This window comes from Nycticebus coucang, chromosome 3 (genome assembly GCF_027406575.1).
Source record: "Nycticebus coucang isolate mNycCou1 chromosome 3, mNycCou1.pri, whole genome shotgun sequence".
Lineage (NCBI taxonomy): Eukaryota > Metazoa > Chordata > Mammalia > Primates > Lorisidae > Nycticebus > Nycticebus coucang.
In genome coordinates this window covers 68,984,108-69,000,974 of record NC_069782.1, presented here as the reverse complement: position 1 = coordinate 69,000,974, position 16,867 = coordinate 68,984,108, and the positions used below count along the sequence as shown (strand labels likewise).

Here is a 16,867-nt window from a genome sequence, read left to right as displayed (position 1 = left end):
GGTGAGGTCTTCCTAGGGCTGTGGGGAGAGAGAAAAGGAGGCTGACATTTAAGCTGAGAAGGTGGTCAAGGACTGAGTCCCGGGTGGGGAGCCATGGCTCATGTCTATAATCGTAGCACTCTGGGAGGTCGAGGCAGGTGGATTGCCTGAGCTCATGAGTTCAGGACCAGCCTGAGCCAGAGTGAGACCTGGTCTCTAAAAGTAGCTCAGCGTTGTGGTGGGTGCCTGTAGTCCCAGGTATTTGGGAGGCTGAGGCAAGAGAATCACTTGAGCCGAAGAGTTGGAGGTTGCTGTGAGCTATGACAGGGCACTCTACCAAGGGTGACAAAGAGAAACTTTGTCTCAAAAAAAAAAAATTAGCAAGGTGGATGGAAACCTGCCTGCTAAATGCATATGAGAGGACCACACAGCCGGCAGTGTGGCCTGATTGGTTTTACTCCATGATTATAGGCTTATGAAACATTTTATAGTTATTAGTAAATCATGACATTCAGTTTTACTAATACTGGTTGCTTATTGGGCACTTTGTGTAGCGTATTGTTTAATCCTTAACTAGCCCTGTGAAGGTCTTCATTTTACAATTTTTTTTTTTTTTTTTTTTACTTACAAAGGCTGAATTGAAGAAGATCTTAATTTTAAAATTGAGCAACATGAGGTGAAGCCAGTTGCCTACTTGTGTGTGTGGTCAGAAACAGATAAAATTTACTTAATCATTTATAAGTGTAGAGTAGTATTAGCTGTATGCACATTATTATGTATTCATGGTAGTTTTTTTTTTTTTTTTTTTTTTTGAGACAGTCTCACTATGTCACCCTCAGTACAGTGCTGTGGTGTCACAGCTCACAGCAACCTCAAACTCTTGGGGCTTAAGCGATTCTCTTGCCTCAGCCTCCCAAGTAGCTGGGACTACAGGTGCCCACCAGAACGCCTGGCTATATACATACATTTTGTTGTTGTTGTTGCAGTTTTTGGCCAGGGCCAGGTTTGACCCCGCCACCTCCAGTATATGGGGCCAGCACCCTACTCCTTTGAGCCACAGGCGCCACCCCCAGCTACATTTTTTTTGTTTGTAGTTGTCATTGTTTGGCAGGCTGTGGCTGGGTTCGAACCCACCAGTCAGGTGTGTGTGTGACTGGCGTCCTAGCCGCTGAGCTACAGGCACAGAGCCTTTTTTTTTTTTTTTGAGACAGAGTGTCACTTTGTCATCCTCGGTATAGTGCTGTAGCGTCATAGCTCACAGTAACCTCGAACTCTTGGGCTTAAGCAATTCTCTTGCCTCAGCCTTCCAAGTAGCTGGGACTAAAGGCACCTGGCTGTTTTTAGAAACAGGGTTTTGCTCTGGCTCAGGCTGGGCTTGAACCTGTGAGTTCAGGCAGTCCACCCACCTCAGCCTCCCAGAGTGTTGGAATTACAGGCGTGAGCCACCACACCTGGCCTCAGTAATATAAATCTTTGTAATTTTTTCATCTACAACTTTCTTTGTTCCCCTCCTCCTAGCTGATGTAGACACTCTTTTACTTTCTGTGTTTTGACAAGTTTTAACTATTGAAGATACTGCTTCATGTAAGTAGAATCAGGCAGTATTTATCTTTTTTCGTGACTGGCTTATTTCACAAAGCATAATGTCCTCTAGGCTTTTATCCATGTTGTAGTGTAATATTAGATGTAGTAGAATTTCTTCCATTTAGCCGGGCACCATGGCTCATGCCTGTAATCCCAGCACTTGGGAGGCCGAGGTGGATGGATTGCCTGAGCTTAGAAATTTGAGACCAGCGTGAACTAGAGTGAGACTCTGCCTTTAAAAATAGCCGGGCATTATGGTGGGCTCCTGTAGTCCCAGCTACTTGGGAGGCTGAGGCAAGAGAATCTCTTAAGCCCAGAGTTTGAGTTTGCTGTGAGCTGTGATGCCACGGACCTATACTGAGGGTGACAAAGTGAGACTCTGTCTCAAGAAAAAAAACAACAAACATACAAATAAAAAAGAATTTCATTCCATTTGAAGGCTAAATAATATTCCATTGTGGCTATTATATGGATATGCTCAGTTTTCTTTATCCATTCATCTATTGACAGACCCTTGGATTACTTCCACCTCTTGGCTATTGTGAGTGATGGTGCGGTGAACATGGGTTTACACACACTCACCGAAAGGTTCTGGACTCAAGGAAGAAAGATTATTCCAAGACGCAAAACAAAGGAAAACAGAATTTTCCCATTCTGTAGAAATAATGTGGTCTTTATTTCCACCTGGATGCAGGTAGGGTGAAATCAAGGAAGGAATTCCACACGTGGGTTATAGCGGATGGGATTTAAAGGGTCAGAAAGGGCAGCAATTGGTGGCATTCCTGTTTCCTGGGAGGGATGTGAGTCTGAGCCTTCCTGGGCAGATCATGAACCTGATCCTGCCTAGGCAGCGGGTCTATTTGGGCAGGTACACCTAATTTTATCAGTCACTTGTCTACTTTTTGGTTAGAACTCAGAACTTGGATGGGTTAGAACTCAGAACTTTGCAGGAACATTCTGAGAGCTACACGTTCTTCATATCCTTCCTACAAACTGAAACTGATGAGTTGGGAAATTTTATTGAGCAGCTGTGAAAAGTAGACACAATTATGGGAAATGGTTTGAGCAGTGGCACAACAGTGTCCAACCAGGTGTCTCTTAAGGCAGCCTAAAAGACTAGGTAAAATGGATTGGACACTGCCCTTTTCTCACTTCCCAGAGCCTCATCTGATCAGTTAATCCCCTTGGCATTTCATCCCAACCCACTTTGTATAACAATTTCCACAGCAAGCAGTTTGACTTCGTCTGATTTCAAGTGCTCTGACCTTAAAAACGTTCATGGAATCAGTGTCCCTTGACATTTTTCTATATTTTGCTGAAAAATAAGACCAAAGCAGCTTAAGTTTTGAGCTGTTTTTAAGTCGGAGGGCCCTCGTTGATTCTTGAGCAGATGTAGCACAGTTGAGAGGTGCCTTCAGTGACACCAGTATTGGCAGGCTTTGGCAGGCTTTGCCACTCTGGCCTCAATAATAAGTGACTTAAGCCTGGATGACTTGAATTGTTTTGTCTTCCATTCCTGCACAATAATTATTGGGTATGGAGTGACGGTCCCTGGAAAGCAGCGTGGAACCTCTCAGGATTGATTACCACCAGCATAATTTGCTCTCCAAAAGAAAGCATCTTTGATTTTTTTTTTTTTCCATTTTCAGAAAATCTGGTTGCATTCTTATAAGTGAGATTGTGTATCAGTTCATGGATATTTTGGTTTCCATTTTTTAGAAACCAAAAATAATACTGCTGTTACTGTTCATACCGAGGTTTTTTTTTTTTCCCCTTTTTCTTTTTTTTTTTTTTTTGTGAGACAGATTCTTACTTTGTTGCCCTTGGTAGAGTGCTGTGACATCATAGCTCACAGCAACCTCACACTCTTGGGCTCAAGTGATTCTGTTGCCACAGCCTCACAAGTAAGTGGGACTTGAGGGTCCGGCCACAACGCCCAGCTATTTTCTGAGCTCAGTGAATTCACCAACCTTGGCCTCCCAGAGGTGTAAGCCACTGTGTTGGCCTCAGGATTTTTTTTTTTTTTTTTAAAGAGAGTCTGTATCTCACTATGTTGCCCAGGCTGGTTTGGAGTGGCACCATTATAACTCACTATAGCTTTGAACTCCTGGACTCAAGTGATACACCCACCTCAGCCTTCTGAGTAGCTAGGACTATTAGCATGCATCACCATGCCCAATTTTGGGGGGGTTCAGGTGGAGGGTGTTGTTTTGTCCTGGAAAAGGAAAAAGAGATGGTCGCTCAGTGTTGCATTTTGTGCTTCTGTACCTCTGGTGTGTTTTACACTGGCATTAGAGTTTGCTGAAAATGGAATGCACTGCCTAAGGAGGTGAACTGTTGAGTGTCAGTGTGGATTGATAGTACTGAAGCTGAAAATAGATATTTTCTGCCTCTGAGCCTCTGTTTCCCTGTCAGTAAAATTGGATAACAAAAGTGGTCTGTCTACCTGTCAGTATTCCAAAGGTCTTATATCTGGGACCTAGTAGCTCTACTTGTTACTAATGAGAGTCAGATGCAGTAGAGAGGGCTTTTCACCAAAGGTGCTGTGAGATTCAGGCCTAGGTGATTGGAGGTGTATTAGTTTGGTTAGCACTTTGAGTGATTCTGATTTGTATTGCCTAACTTGAGTAGACTTGGCATGACCAAGCTCAGTCATCTCTACTTTCTTTGTCTCCCTTTCCCTGCCTCATTTCCTTCCACATCCTAATTTTATTTTATTTTATTTTATTTTGAGACAGATCCTTAAGCTGTCGCCCTGGGTAGAGTGCTGTAGCATCACAGCTCACAGCAACCTCCAACTCCTAGGTTTGAGTGATTCTCTTGCCTCAGCCTCCCAAGTAGCTGGGACTACAGGTGCCTGCCACAACACCTGGCTGTTTTTTGGTTGCAGCCGTCATTGTTGTTTGGAGTGGAACCCATCAGCTCTGGTGTATGTGGCTGGTGCTTTAGCCGCTTGAGCTACAGGTGCCAAGCCTCACATCCTAAATTTTGACTTTAGCAGCCTTTTTTTTTTTTTTTAGTTGTGTCTTGGTTGTTTTTAATAGGCATACCTTGCTTTATTGCACTTTGGAAATAATGTGTGTTTTTACAAATTGAAGGTTTGTCGTAGCCCTGCATGGAGCAGGTCTGTTGGCACCATTTTTCCAGTGGCAGGTGCCAAGAGCCTGTGGGTTTTTTTTTATTGTTATTAAAAAAAATTAATGTACTCATAGCTGTATACATTAATGCGATCATGAGGCACCATACACTGGTTTTATAGACCATTTGACATATTTTCTTTTCTTTTTTTTTTTTTGGTTTTTGGCCGGGGCTGGGTTTGAACCTGCCACCTCTGGCATATGGGACTGGCACCCTACTCCTTGAGCCACAGGCGCCGTCCCATTTGACATATTTTCATCACACTGGTTAACATAGCCTTCCTGGCATTTTCTTAGTTATTATGTTAAGACATTTATATTCTACATTTACTAAGTTTCACATGTACTCTTGTAAGATGCACCGCAATTGTAATCCCACCAACCACCCTCCCTCCGCCCATCCTGCCCCCTCCCTTCCCTCCCTCTCCCCCTTTCCCATATTCTTAGGTTATAAATGGGTTATAGCTTTCATATGAAAGCCGTAAATTAGTTTCATAGTAGGGCTGAGTACATTGCATACTTTTTGTTCCATTCTTGAGATACTTTACTAAGAAGAATATGTTCCAGCTCCATCCATGTAAACATGAAAGGTAAAGTCTCCATATGTCTTTAAGGCTGCATAATATTCCATGGTGTACATATACCACAATTTATTAATCCATTCGTGGATCGATGGGCACTTGGGCTTCTTCCATGACTTAGCAATTATGAATTGGGCTGCAATAAACATTCTGGTACAAATATCTTGGTTATAATGTGATTTTTGGGTTTCTGGGTATATACCTAGTAGAGGAATTATAGGATTGAATGGCAGATCTATTTTTAGATCTCTAAGTGTTCTCCAAACAACTTTCTAAAAGGAATGTACTAATTTGCATTCCCACCAGCAGTGTAGAAGTGTTCCCTTTTCTCCACATCCACGCCAACATCTCTGGTCTTGGGATTTTGTGATATGGGCTAATCTTACTGGAGTTAGATGATATCTCAAAAGTAGTTTTGATTTGCATTTCTCTGATGATTAAGGATGATGAGCATTTTTTCATATGTGTGTAGGCTGTGTGCCTGTCTTCTACTGAGAAGTTTCTCTTCAAGTCCCTTGCCCAGCCTGCGAGGGGATCACTTATTCTTTTTTTTGCTTATACGTTTGAGTTCCCTGTGGATTCTGGTTATTAAACCTTTGTCGGAGACATAACCTGCAAATATCTTCTCCCATTCTGAGGGCTTTCTGCTTGCTTTACTTACTGTGTTCTTGGCTGTGAAGAAGCTTTTAATTTTATCAGGTCCTAGTAGTGTATTTTTGAAGCTGCTTCAATTGCCCAGTGGGGTCCTCCTCATAAAATACTCACCCAGGCCGATTTCTTCAAGGGTTTTCCCTGCACTCTCTTCTAGTATTTTTATAGTTTCATGTCTTAAGTTTATATTTTTAATCCAATGAGAGTCTATCTTAGTTAATGGTGAAAGGTGTGAGTCCAGTTTCAGTCTTCTAGAGGTCGCCAGCCAGTTCACCCAGCACCATTTGTTAAATAGGGAATCTTCCCCACTGAATGTTTTTAATTGGCTTGTCAAAGATCAAATAACGTTAAGTAGCTAGGTTCATCTCTTGGTTCTCTATTCTGTTCCATACATCTGCCTCTCTGTTTTTGTGCCAATACCATGCTGTTTTGATCCCTATCGATTTATAGTCTGAGGTCCGGTAGTGATTCCTCCTGCTTTGTTTTTATTTCTGAGTAATGTCTTGGCTATTCGAGGTTTTTTCTGATTCCATATAAAACGAAGTATTATTTTTTCAAGATCTTTAAAGTATGACAGTGGAGCTTTAATAGGGATTGCATTAAAATTGCATATTACTTTGGGTAGTATGGACATTTTAACAATGTTGATTCTTCCCAGCCATGAGCATGGTATGTTTTTCCATTTGTTAACATTTTCAGCTATTTCTTTTCTTAGAGTTTCATAGTTGTCTTTATAGAGATCTTTCACATCCTTTGTTAGATAAACTCCCAAATATTTCATCTTCTTTGGCACTACTGTGAATGGAATAGAGTCCTTAACTGTTTTTTCAGCTCAACTGTTGTTGTTATATATAAAGGCTACCGATTTATGAATGTTGATTTTGTAACCTGAGACGCTGCTGTATTCCTTGATGACTTCTAAGAGTTTTGTAGTAGAGTCCCTGGTGTTTTCCAGATAATACAATCATATCATCTGCGAAGAGCGAAAGTTTGATCTCTTCTGACCCTATATGGGTACCCTTGGTGTTCTTTTCTTCCCTAATTGCGATGGTTAAAACTTTCATTACAATGTTAAAGAGCAGTGAACAGCCTGTGTTTTAAACTGAGATCTTTGTGTCATGTTCTGGTAATTCTTTCTTTCTTTTCTTTTCTTTTTTTTTTTGAGACATAGTCTCACTATGTCACCCTGCGTAGAGTGCCCTGATATGATAGTTTATAGCAACCTTCAACTCTTGAGCTAAAGTGATTCTCTTGCCTCAGCCTCCGAAGTAGCTGGAACTAACTCCCAGTTGCCACCACAGTGCCTGGCTATATTTTATATTTTTATTTTCATTTTTTATTTATTTAATTTTTTGAGACAGAGTCTCACTATATTGTCCTTAGTAGAATGCTGTGGCATTACAGCTCACAGCAACCTCAAACCTCAAACTCTTCGGCTTAAGCGATTCTCTTGCCTTAGCCTCTCAAGTAGCTGGGACTACAGGTGCCCCCCACAACACCTGGCTATTTTTTTTTGTTGCAGTTGTTGTTTTTTTTCTGGCCTGGACTGGGTTCAAACCCGGCAGCCTTGGTGCATGTGGCCGGCACTGTAACCACCGTGCTACAGGCACCAAGCCTGGCTGTTTTTTTTTTTTTTTTTTTTTTTTTTAGAGATGAGGTCTCACTCTGGCTCAGGCTGGTCTTAAACCTGTGAGCTCAGGGCAGTTCACTGTGCCCTGCCTGATCCTTCTGTCTTGATCTCCCAAAATGCCTGGATTGTAGACATGAAACCTCTGTGTCCAAGGCATTGTTTTTTTGGATGATGTTGCACACTTAATAGACTACAGATTTCCCATTGTAACATAACAAAAAAAAAAATTTGTACGACTCAATCTATTGCTTTATTGTGTGTGGAAGAATACGTTGCTTAATTCTGTTGTTTTTGAGCTTTATGCAGTGGTGGTTTACCCTTTTCAGACTTCTGCCAATTCCTTTTTTTTTTTTTTTTTGCAGGTTTTGGCCGCGGCCAGGTTTGAACTCACCACCTCCATATATGGGGTCAGTGCCCTACTCCTTTGAGCCACAGGCGCCGCCCTTGTTTTTGTTTGTTTGAAACAGTCTGACTTTGTCACCCTCGGTAGAGTGCTGTGATGGTTACAGCTCGTAGCAACCTCAAACTCTTGGGCTCAAGTGAGTCTCTTGCCTCAGCCTCCCAAATAGCTGGGACTACAGGTGCCTACCACAGTATCCGGCTAATTTTAGAGACAGGGTCTCGCTCTGGCTCAGGGTGGTCTTATACCTGAGCTCTGGCAATCCATCTGCTTTGGCCTCCCAGAGTGCTGAGATTATAGGCGGAAGCCTCCTCACCCAGCCCTACTTCTTTGTTTAAAATTAAATCATGTTGTAGTAGGCATAGCTTGTTTATTTGTCACTGAAGTGTGACAAATATATCAGTTTGTTCCTTTTTGTACTGTTGTGTATTTGGGTCATTGGAATTGTTTTTAGTGGAGGATGGAGGAGGTGGTAGCATTGTGAGGAGTGTTGCTATGAGCATTCCTCTGGGTGTTCATGCATCTGAGACGTGTGTAAGTTTCTTAGTAAATACCCAGGAGTGGAATTACTGGGTCTTGACGTATGCAGTAATACCAGATTGTTTCCAGAAATAGTTGCATAGGTGTACTGTTTCACATATTAAAATGTAAAACCACATCTCTATCACTGGCTTGATGGACTTATTTTTTGGCAATTTTAATAGCTAGAAAATGTCACTGTGTTGGCTTGGCGCCTGTGGCTCAAGCAGCTAAGGCACCAGCCACATACACCTGAGCTGGCGGGTTCGAATCCAGCCTGGGCCTACCAAACAACAGTGATAGCTGCAACCAAAAAATAGCCGGGCGTTGTGGCAATCTCCTGCCTTCCCAGCTACTTGGGAGGCAGAGGCAGCAGAAACACTTGAGCCCAGGAGTTGGAAGTTGCTGTGAGCTGTGATGCCACGCACTCTACTCAGGGCAACACCTTGAGGCTCTCTCTGTCTCAAGAAAATGTCATTGTGACTGCAATTACAGGGAAATGCAAATTAATGAAAGTATTTTCTGTTCGTTGTCCTTATTTGAAATGCTTGTTTCTGTCCTGTGTTAAATTGATTTGTAAGGGGTCTTTGTAGAATCCCAAGGAAACCAGATCTTTGTGGGTAAATTTTTAAGTATTTTCTTTAGTTCAGTTTCTTTTTCCACTTCTATAATACCTTTTTTTTTTTAAGACACTCTCAAGCTGTTGTCCTAGGTAGAGTACCGTGGCATCACCTCACACTCTAGGACTTGAGCTGTTCTCTTGCCTCAGCCTCCCAAGTAGCTGGGACTACAGGCACCCGCCACAACATCTGGCCTTTTGTTTTTGCAGTTTTTCGTCGGGGCTGGGTTTGAACCCGCCACCTCCGGCATATGGGGCTGATGCCCTACTCCTTTGAGCCACAGGCACCAGCCTGCCCGGCCATTTTTTGGTTGTAGTTGTCGTTTGGCAGGCCCGGGCTGGATTCGAACCCGCCAGCTCTGTTGTATGTGGCTGGTGCCTTAGCCGCTTGAGCTACGGGCATGGAGCCAAACCAAACAGTTAATTTTAATGTAGGTGGATTTATTAACCTTTCTTGTGTGATTGGTGGGAAGAACGCTACTTTGAAATTAAATATATTCTATTTTTTCTTCTAAAGTTATAAAGTTTTGCCTTTCCAATTTATGCTCATGATCTGTCAGGAATTAATTTTTTGGTATAAGGTTGAGGGGTCAGGCATACGCCAAATCTCTTACACCATGGCCTATTTCTTCCAGCACCAGCTTCATTGATTAGAAAACAGAGATTCTAATCCTCCTGTGCTGAAGGTTCTCATGAGGTTGTAATACAATACACAGAAACATTGAGTCCCATGCCTCAGTAGACATTCAGTAATTGCTTGTTGGTATGAGTCCAGCTGTGTTGGTCCGAGTCCAGCTGTGTTCCCTAACCATGTGGACACTGAGGGAAAATTGGCACTTAATTGAGAAAGTTGCTGCTGGTTCCTTGCCTGCCAACTTACTCTAGGCATCGTGGCCAGGATGGTTTTGGCTGGTTGGCAAATAAATGCCTTGGTGGCCTGGAGAACTTAAAGCATGCAGAGCCTGCCTGGTGTCGGCTGGTGCTTAGTCCTAGAGCTGATTTCACATCATATCTGTTGTGTTTTAACTGCTTCCTAGTTTCCAGGAACTTATTAAAACTGTTTTGGGGAGCCTCAGGGCATTGAATTACGCTCAGCAACCTTGAGCAGAAAAGCTGCTTTAGCTAACTGCGTGTGCAGCATGCAGTGTGCCTTCCCAAGGGCAAATAGACAGCATTTGTGACACCGATTTCTTTCTCAGAACAACTTGTAAAGGGACAGAATGGTCTGAGTGAGATGGCTCAGACCTATAATCCTAGCATTCTGGGAGGCTGAGGCGGGTGAATTGTTTGAGCTCAGGAGTTCAATGAGACCAGCCTGAGCAAGAGAGAGACTCCATCTCTACTAAAGATAGAAAAACTAGCTGAGTGTAGTTGTGGGCACCTGTAGTCCCAGCTACTCAGGAGGCTGATGCAAGAGGATTGCTTGAGCCCAAGAGTTTGGGATTGATGTGAACTATGATGACACCATGGCACTCTACCCTGAGCAACAGAGTGAGGCTGTGTCTCAAAGCAGGGGATAAAAAGATAGAATGGATTAGGGTGTTGCAATTAAGTCTTTAAAAGTCAGCGATTGCTCAAACCCAGCCCCGGCCAAACTGCAACAAAAAATAGCGGGGCATTGTGGCGGGCACCTGTGGTCCCTGCTACTGGGGAGGCTGAGGCAAGAGAATCGCCTAAGCCCAGGAGCTGGAGGTTGCTGTGAGCTGTGATGGCACAGCACTCTACCGAGGGCCATAAAGTGAGACTCTGTCTCTACAAAAAAAAAAAAAAAGTCAGTGATTGGAGAATCTGAGTTTTCTTTAGAGACAAAGTCTCACTTTTTGCCCCCGGTAGAGTGTTGTGGCATCATAGCTCACAGCAACTTCAAACTCTTGGATTCAAGTGATTCTCTGGCCTTAGCCTCCCAAAGTTGGTCCTTTTCTTAACTGTAATGCTTATACTTGGAAAACTGGAGATATCCCCTTTGTAAAACAGCTGGGATGTGGCTGTGTGAGCTCAGGCCTTTTGCAGTGGGGTACTGTCTATCACATGGTAATAAAAGGTGACATCTGTACACAGGGTCTGTACACAGTGTCCCAATCAAAAACAGAACACAGACTGAGGGGGAATAGTGATTGTAAGAAACCCTGTTGGCTGCTGGAGGAAATAGTGTTAATTCAGATGGCAGGGTATACCATTTTTCTGCTTGCAATTTTGTTGCAGTTTGTTGTAACCACAGTTACTTTTTTTTTTTTTTTTTTTAATTGTTGGGGATTCTTTGAGGGCACAATAAACCAGGTTACACTGATTGCATTTGTTAGACAAAGTCCCTCTTGCAGTCCTGTCTTGCCCCCAAAAAGGTGTGGCACACACCAAGATGACAGTTACTTTTTAATTAGAAGATCTCAGTGGACAGGCAGAATTGACTTGTTTATTAATAAGGCTTATCTCCTTGGATCCCAAAGATGTTCTGCTGTCAGAGCCGGTGGGGAGTTTTACTTCTCCCACACTCTGTACCTAGGAGTCCTCCCCTCCCCATCTCTGTGCATGTCTTTATTAGTTTGAGATATAATAAAAACTTAAAAATAAGCCCAAGATCTTCCAGGAAACATTAGTATGAAAAATATTCTAAAAGGAATTTTCATCTATCAGCTCAATTTAGTTTAAGTTTTCTCAAAACATTAACTATGTGGGTTCTGTCCATATAGCTTAGCGGCTAAGGTGCTGGCGGGCTTGAACCCAGCCCCAGCCTGCCAAACAACAGTGACAACTACAACAATATAATAGCCGGGCATTGTGCTGGGTGCCTATAGTCCCAGCTACTTGGGAGGCGAGGCAAGTGAATTGCTCAAGCCCAAGAGTTGCTGTGAGCTATGATACCACGACATAGTGAGACTCTGTTTCCAAAAAAAAAAAAATATATATATATATATAGATATATATATATAAAACTTTGACATAGTGAGACTGTTTCAAAAATATATAACTTCACTCTGTAATAGTGAAGTGAACTTCACTCTGTATATCAACTTTTTCCCACACTGAGCTAGCAGTAGCTCCCTTTATTCAGTTGATGTGAATGCAGAGATGGACTTTTTTTCATTACTCTTCTAAGATTGTTAGTCTTGCTGCTTTGTTCTCTGAGGTATAAACCACAGGTCACCGAACCCAATCTAAGTAGACTCTTCATTTCAGAAAAGGAATTTTTAATTCTTATTTTGGCAAATAATGTTTCAGGAGCTCTTGTCTTGGAGGAACTTCCAATCTACCCAGGGTAGATAGATCATTCTGAAAAGTAGGATAGATTGTTTTGTTTCCTCCTGTTCTTTTCAATATGAGTTTTTCGCATACATTAGGCCACCATTTTTTTTTTTTTTTTTTGTAGAAACAGAGTCTCACTTTATGGCCCTCGGTAGAGTGCCGTGGCCTCACACAGCTCACAGCAACCTCCAACTCCCGGGCTTAAGCGATTCTCTTGCCTCAGCCTCCCAAGTAGCTGGGACTACAGGCACCCGCCACAACGCCCGGCTATTTTTTGGTTGCAGTTCAGCCAGGGCCGGGTTTGAACCCGCCACCCTCGGTATATGTGGCCAGCGCCCTACTGACTGAGCCACAGGCGCCGCCCATTAGGCCACCATTTTTAAGCCTGCTGATTCTCGGGACATCCCTGAGGGTCCTGTGAACTACTCTGTTTTATAGACAGGAAATACAAGCCTTAGTAGTGGCTGTCACTGAGAGTCCCCAGGTTAGCCTTGGAGCTTGGGGTTCATATCACACATAAGTTTATATGCAGTAAAATTCACTCTTGACAAAATGCACCACCAGTCAAGATACTGGCTATTTTCACTATCCACCTCACCCCCAAATTCCCTTTGTGCCTCTGTGTAGTAAGCCCCTCCTCTAACCCTCAGCTTCTGGCAACTATTGATCTGTCTTCTGTCCCTACAATGTTGCCTTTCCTATAATGTCATTAAGTAGAATAATGGAGTGTTTAGCCTTTTGAGTCAGGCTTTTTTCATCTAACATAGGTCATTTGAGAGTAAACTCAGATGATTTTGTTGTGGTAGTGTTTCAGTGGCTCCTGAACCAAGGAGAACATTCCTGAGTAATGTTCCAGTGTATGCGTAGTCCAGCTTTTTTTGTACTTCCCAGTTAAGGACATATGGGTAGTTTGGTTGGGGTGATTGTGAATGAAGATGCTAAAAATAATTTACATATGGTTCTTTGTGTGAACATGTTTTTCTTTGTTTTGGTTAAAGACCTATAAGTGAGATGGTGAGGTCATTACAGTAAGTGTGTATTTAGCTTCATAAGAAACTATCAGATGTTTGTGGAGTGTCTGCATCATTTTTCATCACCATCAGCAGTGGATGAAGGTTCTAGTTGCGCATCTCAACTATCACTTGTTGTGTGTGTGTGTTTGTGTGCAGTGAATGCAAGTAGGTGTGTATTGGTAGCTCAGTGTGGTTTTAATTTATATTTCCTGATGACTAATGACATTGAGTGTCTTTTCATGTGACTGTTGGCCATACATAGCTCTTTGAAGTACCTGTAAATCCTCTTAATTTTTTTCTTTGTTATTAAATTTGTTTGTTTTTTTCTCTTTTTTTTTTTTTGAGACAGAGTCTCACTTTGTCACCCCTGGTAGAGTGCCGTGGCATCTTAGCTCATAGCAACCTCAAACTCTTGGGCTCATGCGATTCTCTTGGCTCAGCCTCCCAAGTAGCTGGGAGTACAGGCGCCCGCCACAATGCTGGACTATTTTTTAGAGGTGAGCTCTTGCTCAGGCTGGTCTTGAACTCCTGAGCTCAAGCAATCCACCTTTCTCACCCTCCCAAGTACTAAAAGATTACCCAGTGCCCGGCCTGGAAAGCACTTAGCTTTTTATTTAGCAAGTTTTTCCATCTATAGTTATCACCTTTAAAGAAATTAACATTACAGTACTAACAAAAATTTGCTAGTTTCCTTTGAACAATGTGCAATAAATTCACTATGTCACCCTAGGTAGAGTGCTGTGGCATCACAGCTCATAGCAACTTCAAACTCTTGGGTTTAAGCAATTCTCTTGCCTTGGCCTCCCAAGTAGCTGGGACTACAGGTGCCCGCCACAACACTGGGCTATTTTTCTGTTGCAGTTGTCCTTGTTGCTTAGCTGGCCCAGGCTGGGTTCCAACCCGCCAGCCTCGGTGTATGTGGCTGGCGCTGTAACCACTGTGCTACGGGTACCAAACCAAGACTTCTTTTTTTAAAAATCAACTGTAAGTGGGTATGTTTTCTTTTCTTTTTTTTTTTTTTTTGAGACAGAGTCTCACTTTATCACCCTCGGTAGAGTGCTATGACATCACAGCTCACAGCAACCTCCAACTCCTGGGTTTAGGCAATTCTCTTGCCTCAGCCTCCCAAGTAGCTGGGACTACAGGCACCTGCCACAACGCCCGGCTATTTTTTTGTTGCAGTTTGGCTGGGGCTGGGTTTGAACCCACCACCCTCAGCATATGGGGCTGGCGCCCTATTCACTGAGCCACAGGCGCCGCCCGTTTTCTGTCTTTTTAAATTTATATATGTACATCTTTTTATTTTGGCTACAGATGCTTCCCCTACTCCACCATGAGTTTTTAAAACAAACTTCTAAGTGATTCCCTGAGTAGCTGGAGATGAGAACCACCACTTTGCAAGCTCTCTCCAGAGCAGCAGTTAAGTCATGTTATTTGCTATGAGCCTTGAAAGACCTGGGTAGGTGAGATGCAGGAGTAGGTGGCCACTTGTTGTAAGGACAGAGCACTGTAATGTTGGTCATGCTCTGCTGTGATGCAGGTTGTTGCTGCACCCTTGCCCAGGGGAGAACGAAACAGGAACAACATGCCAAGGAGTCCACTTATGTTGGCCCACCAAAAGAACAGTGGAAATGGGACCCTACTTCTGTTTCTTTGCTTGTATTCCTATTGAGAGTCCTGCCTGAGGCTGGAGAATTACAAAGTAAACTGCAAATTGTGTTAACCAACTTCTGCAGCTGAGCTGGGCCATAGCCTGAATGCCCCTGGCCCTACCTGCATTGCACACACACACCTTTTTCATTTTGAGACAAATTATTTTTTTGTTACCCTAGAGCTCACAGCAATCTCAAACTCTTGTGCTTAAGCAATTCTCTTGCCTCAGCAGGGGCCTACCACAACGCCTGGCTATTTGTAAAGGCAGGGTCTAGCTTTGGCTCAGGCTGGTCTCAAACCTGTGAGCTCAGGCAACGCACCTGCCTCAGCCTCCCAGAGAGCTGGGATTACAGGCGTGAGTCACCTTGCCAGGCCCTGCCCACCCTTTCTTCATCTCATCCCCCACCCTACCTAGAGACTCTTGGTTGATTACTATGCTGAACACATAACATCACTGCAAAAAAATTTTGCGACTTTGTGTAAAGGTAGCAAAATTCTCCAGCAACCAACCGTTGGTCTGAATTAAAAGAGGAATCTTTATTTTTTGGTAGAGATGGAGTCTCACCTCATCACCCTCTGTAGAGTGCTGTGGCGTCACACAGCTCACAGCAACCTCCAACTCCTGGGCTTAGGCGATTCTCTTGCCTCAGCTTCCCGAGTAGCTGGGACTACAGACGCCCGCCACAACACCAGCCATTTTTTGTTGCAGTTTGGCCAGGGCTGGATTTGAACCCGCCACCCATAAAGGACAAATCTTTTTAAAATTGGTGATAGGAGAGTTATGCTCTGTCCATTCATTGTATGTTGATTACTTTCTAGTAAAAGTGATGGAGGCCAGGCACAGTGGTTCATGCCTGTATTCCTAGCATTCTGGGAGGCTACAGCAACAAGATTGCTTGAGCTCAGGAGTTTGAGACTAAGCAGGAGCAAAACCCTGATTCCACTAAAAATAGAAAAATTAGCAGGTGTCATGGCATGGGCTTGTAGTCCCAGCTACTTGAGAGGCTGAGGCAGAAGGATTACTTGAGTCTAGGAATTTGAATTTGCAGTGAGCTATGATGACACCACTACACTCTATTTGAGGCGACAGAGCAAGACTTCATCTCAAAAAGAGAGTAATGGAACCTCCAGTGTTAAGATAGACACATAGATTACAAATGGGCAGCACCCACTCAGAACCTCTTTTCTAACTGGAATGGAAGGCACTGCCTACTTCTACAAAGTGGGAAGCTTCATGTCTCTGGTGGGCAGTTGTGATAGCAACTGTGTTTGCTCCGCAAGTGTTTGTGGTGCTGCTGTGACTGAGGAAGGCCAGCAGAAGAGGGCTACTGCTACTTCTGTGTTGTGACAGATAAAGGCAACACAAGGTGCCAGCCTTTACCCAAATGTTAGAATCCCAGGAAATCAGGGGTAGGGGGAATCTCTTAGTGTGGGACCTATTTTTTTTTCTTTAGACGTAGAATAAAATTGGATTCATTATTTAACTAGAGATGAATGATTTGGCGATGTTTCCGTTAAGCTGATTTTCTGGTTGTGGGAAGTAGATTGTTATATTTCTGGTGTAGTTCAAAGTGTTAGGGAAACCGTCCCTTTTTCTGGTTGGAGTTGCAGGGAGAAGGAATGTGCCTGCAAGCTTTTATTAAAGTAAGAATGCAAGGAAAGCATTTTGTCTTTATTTTCTTGAAAGCTATTCAAGTTAACCACAGTCTTGTACAAAAGACTGTCGTTTTGCCTTTGCTTCAGGCAAAAACAAATACTCCTGCAGTACTTACAGTGAGTATTTCTGTGAGCTTCTTACCTATGTTTGTGCCCTTCATAGAGCCCACTAATAAACTTGTTTTTGTTTTTGTTTTTTTGTAGA

At 43.1% G+C, this 16,867-nt stretch overlaps 1 protein-coding gene across 1 annotated transcript in view; it reads left to right on the top strand.

Annotated features, from left to right (window-relative positions):
• Window positions 1-16,867, top strand: part of BRD4 (bromodomain containing 4) — a 103,549-nt gene that overhangs the window by 17,847 nt on the left and 68,835 nt on the right.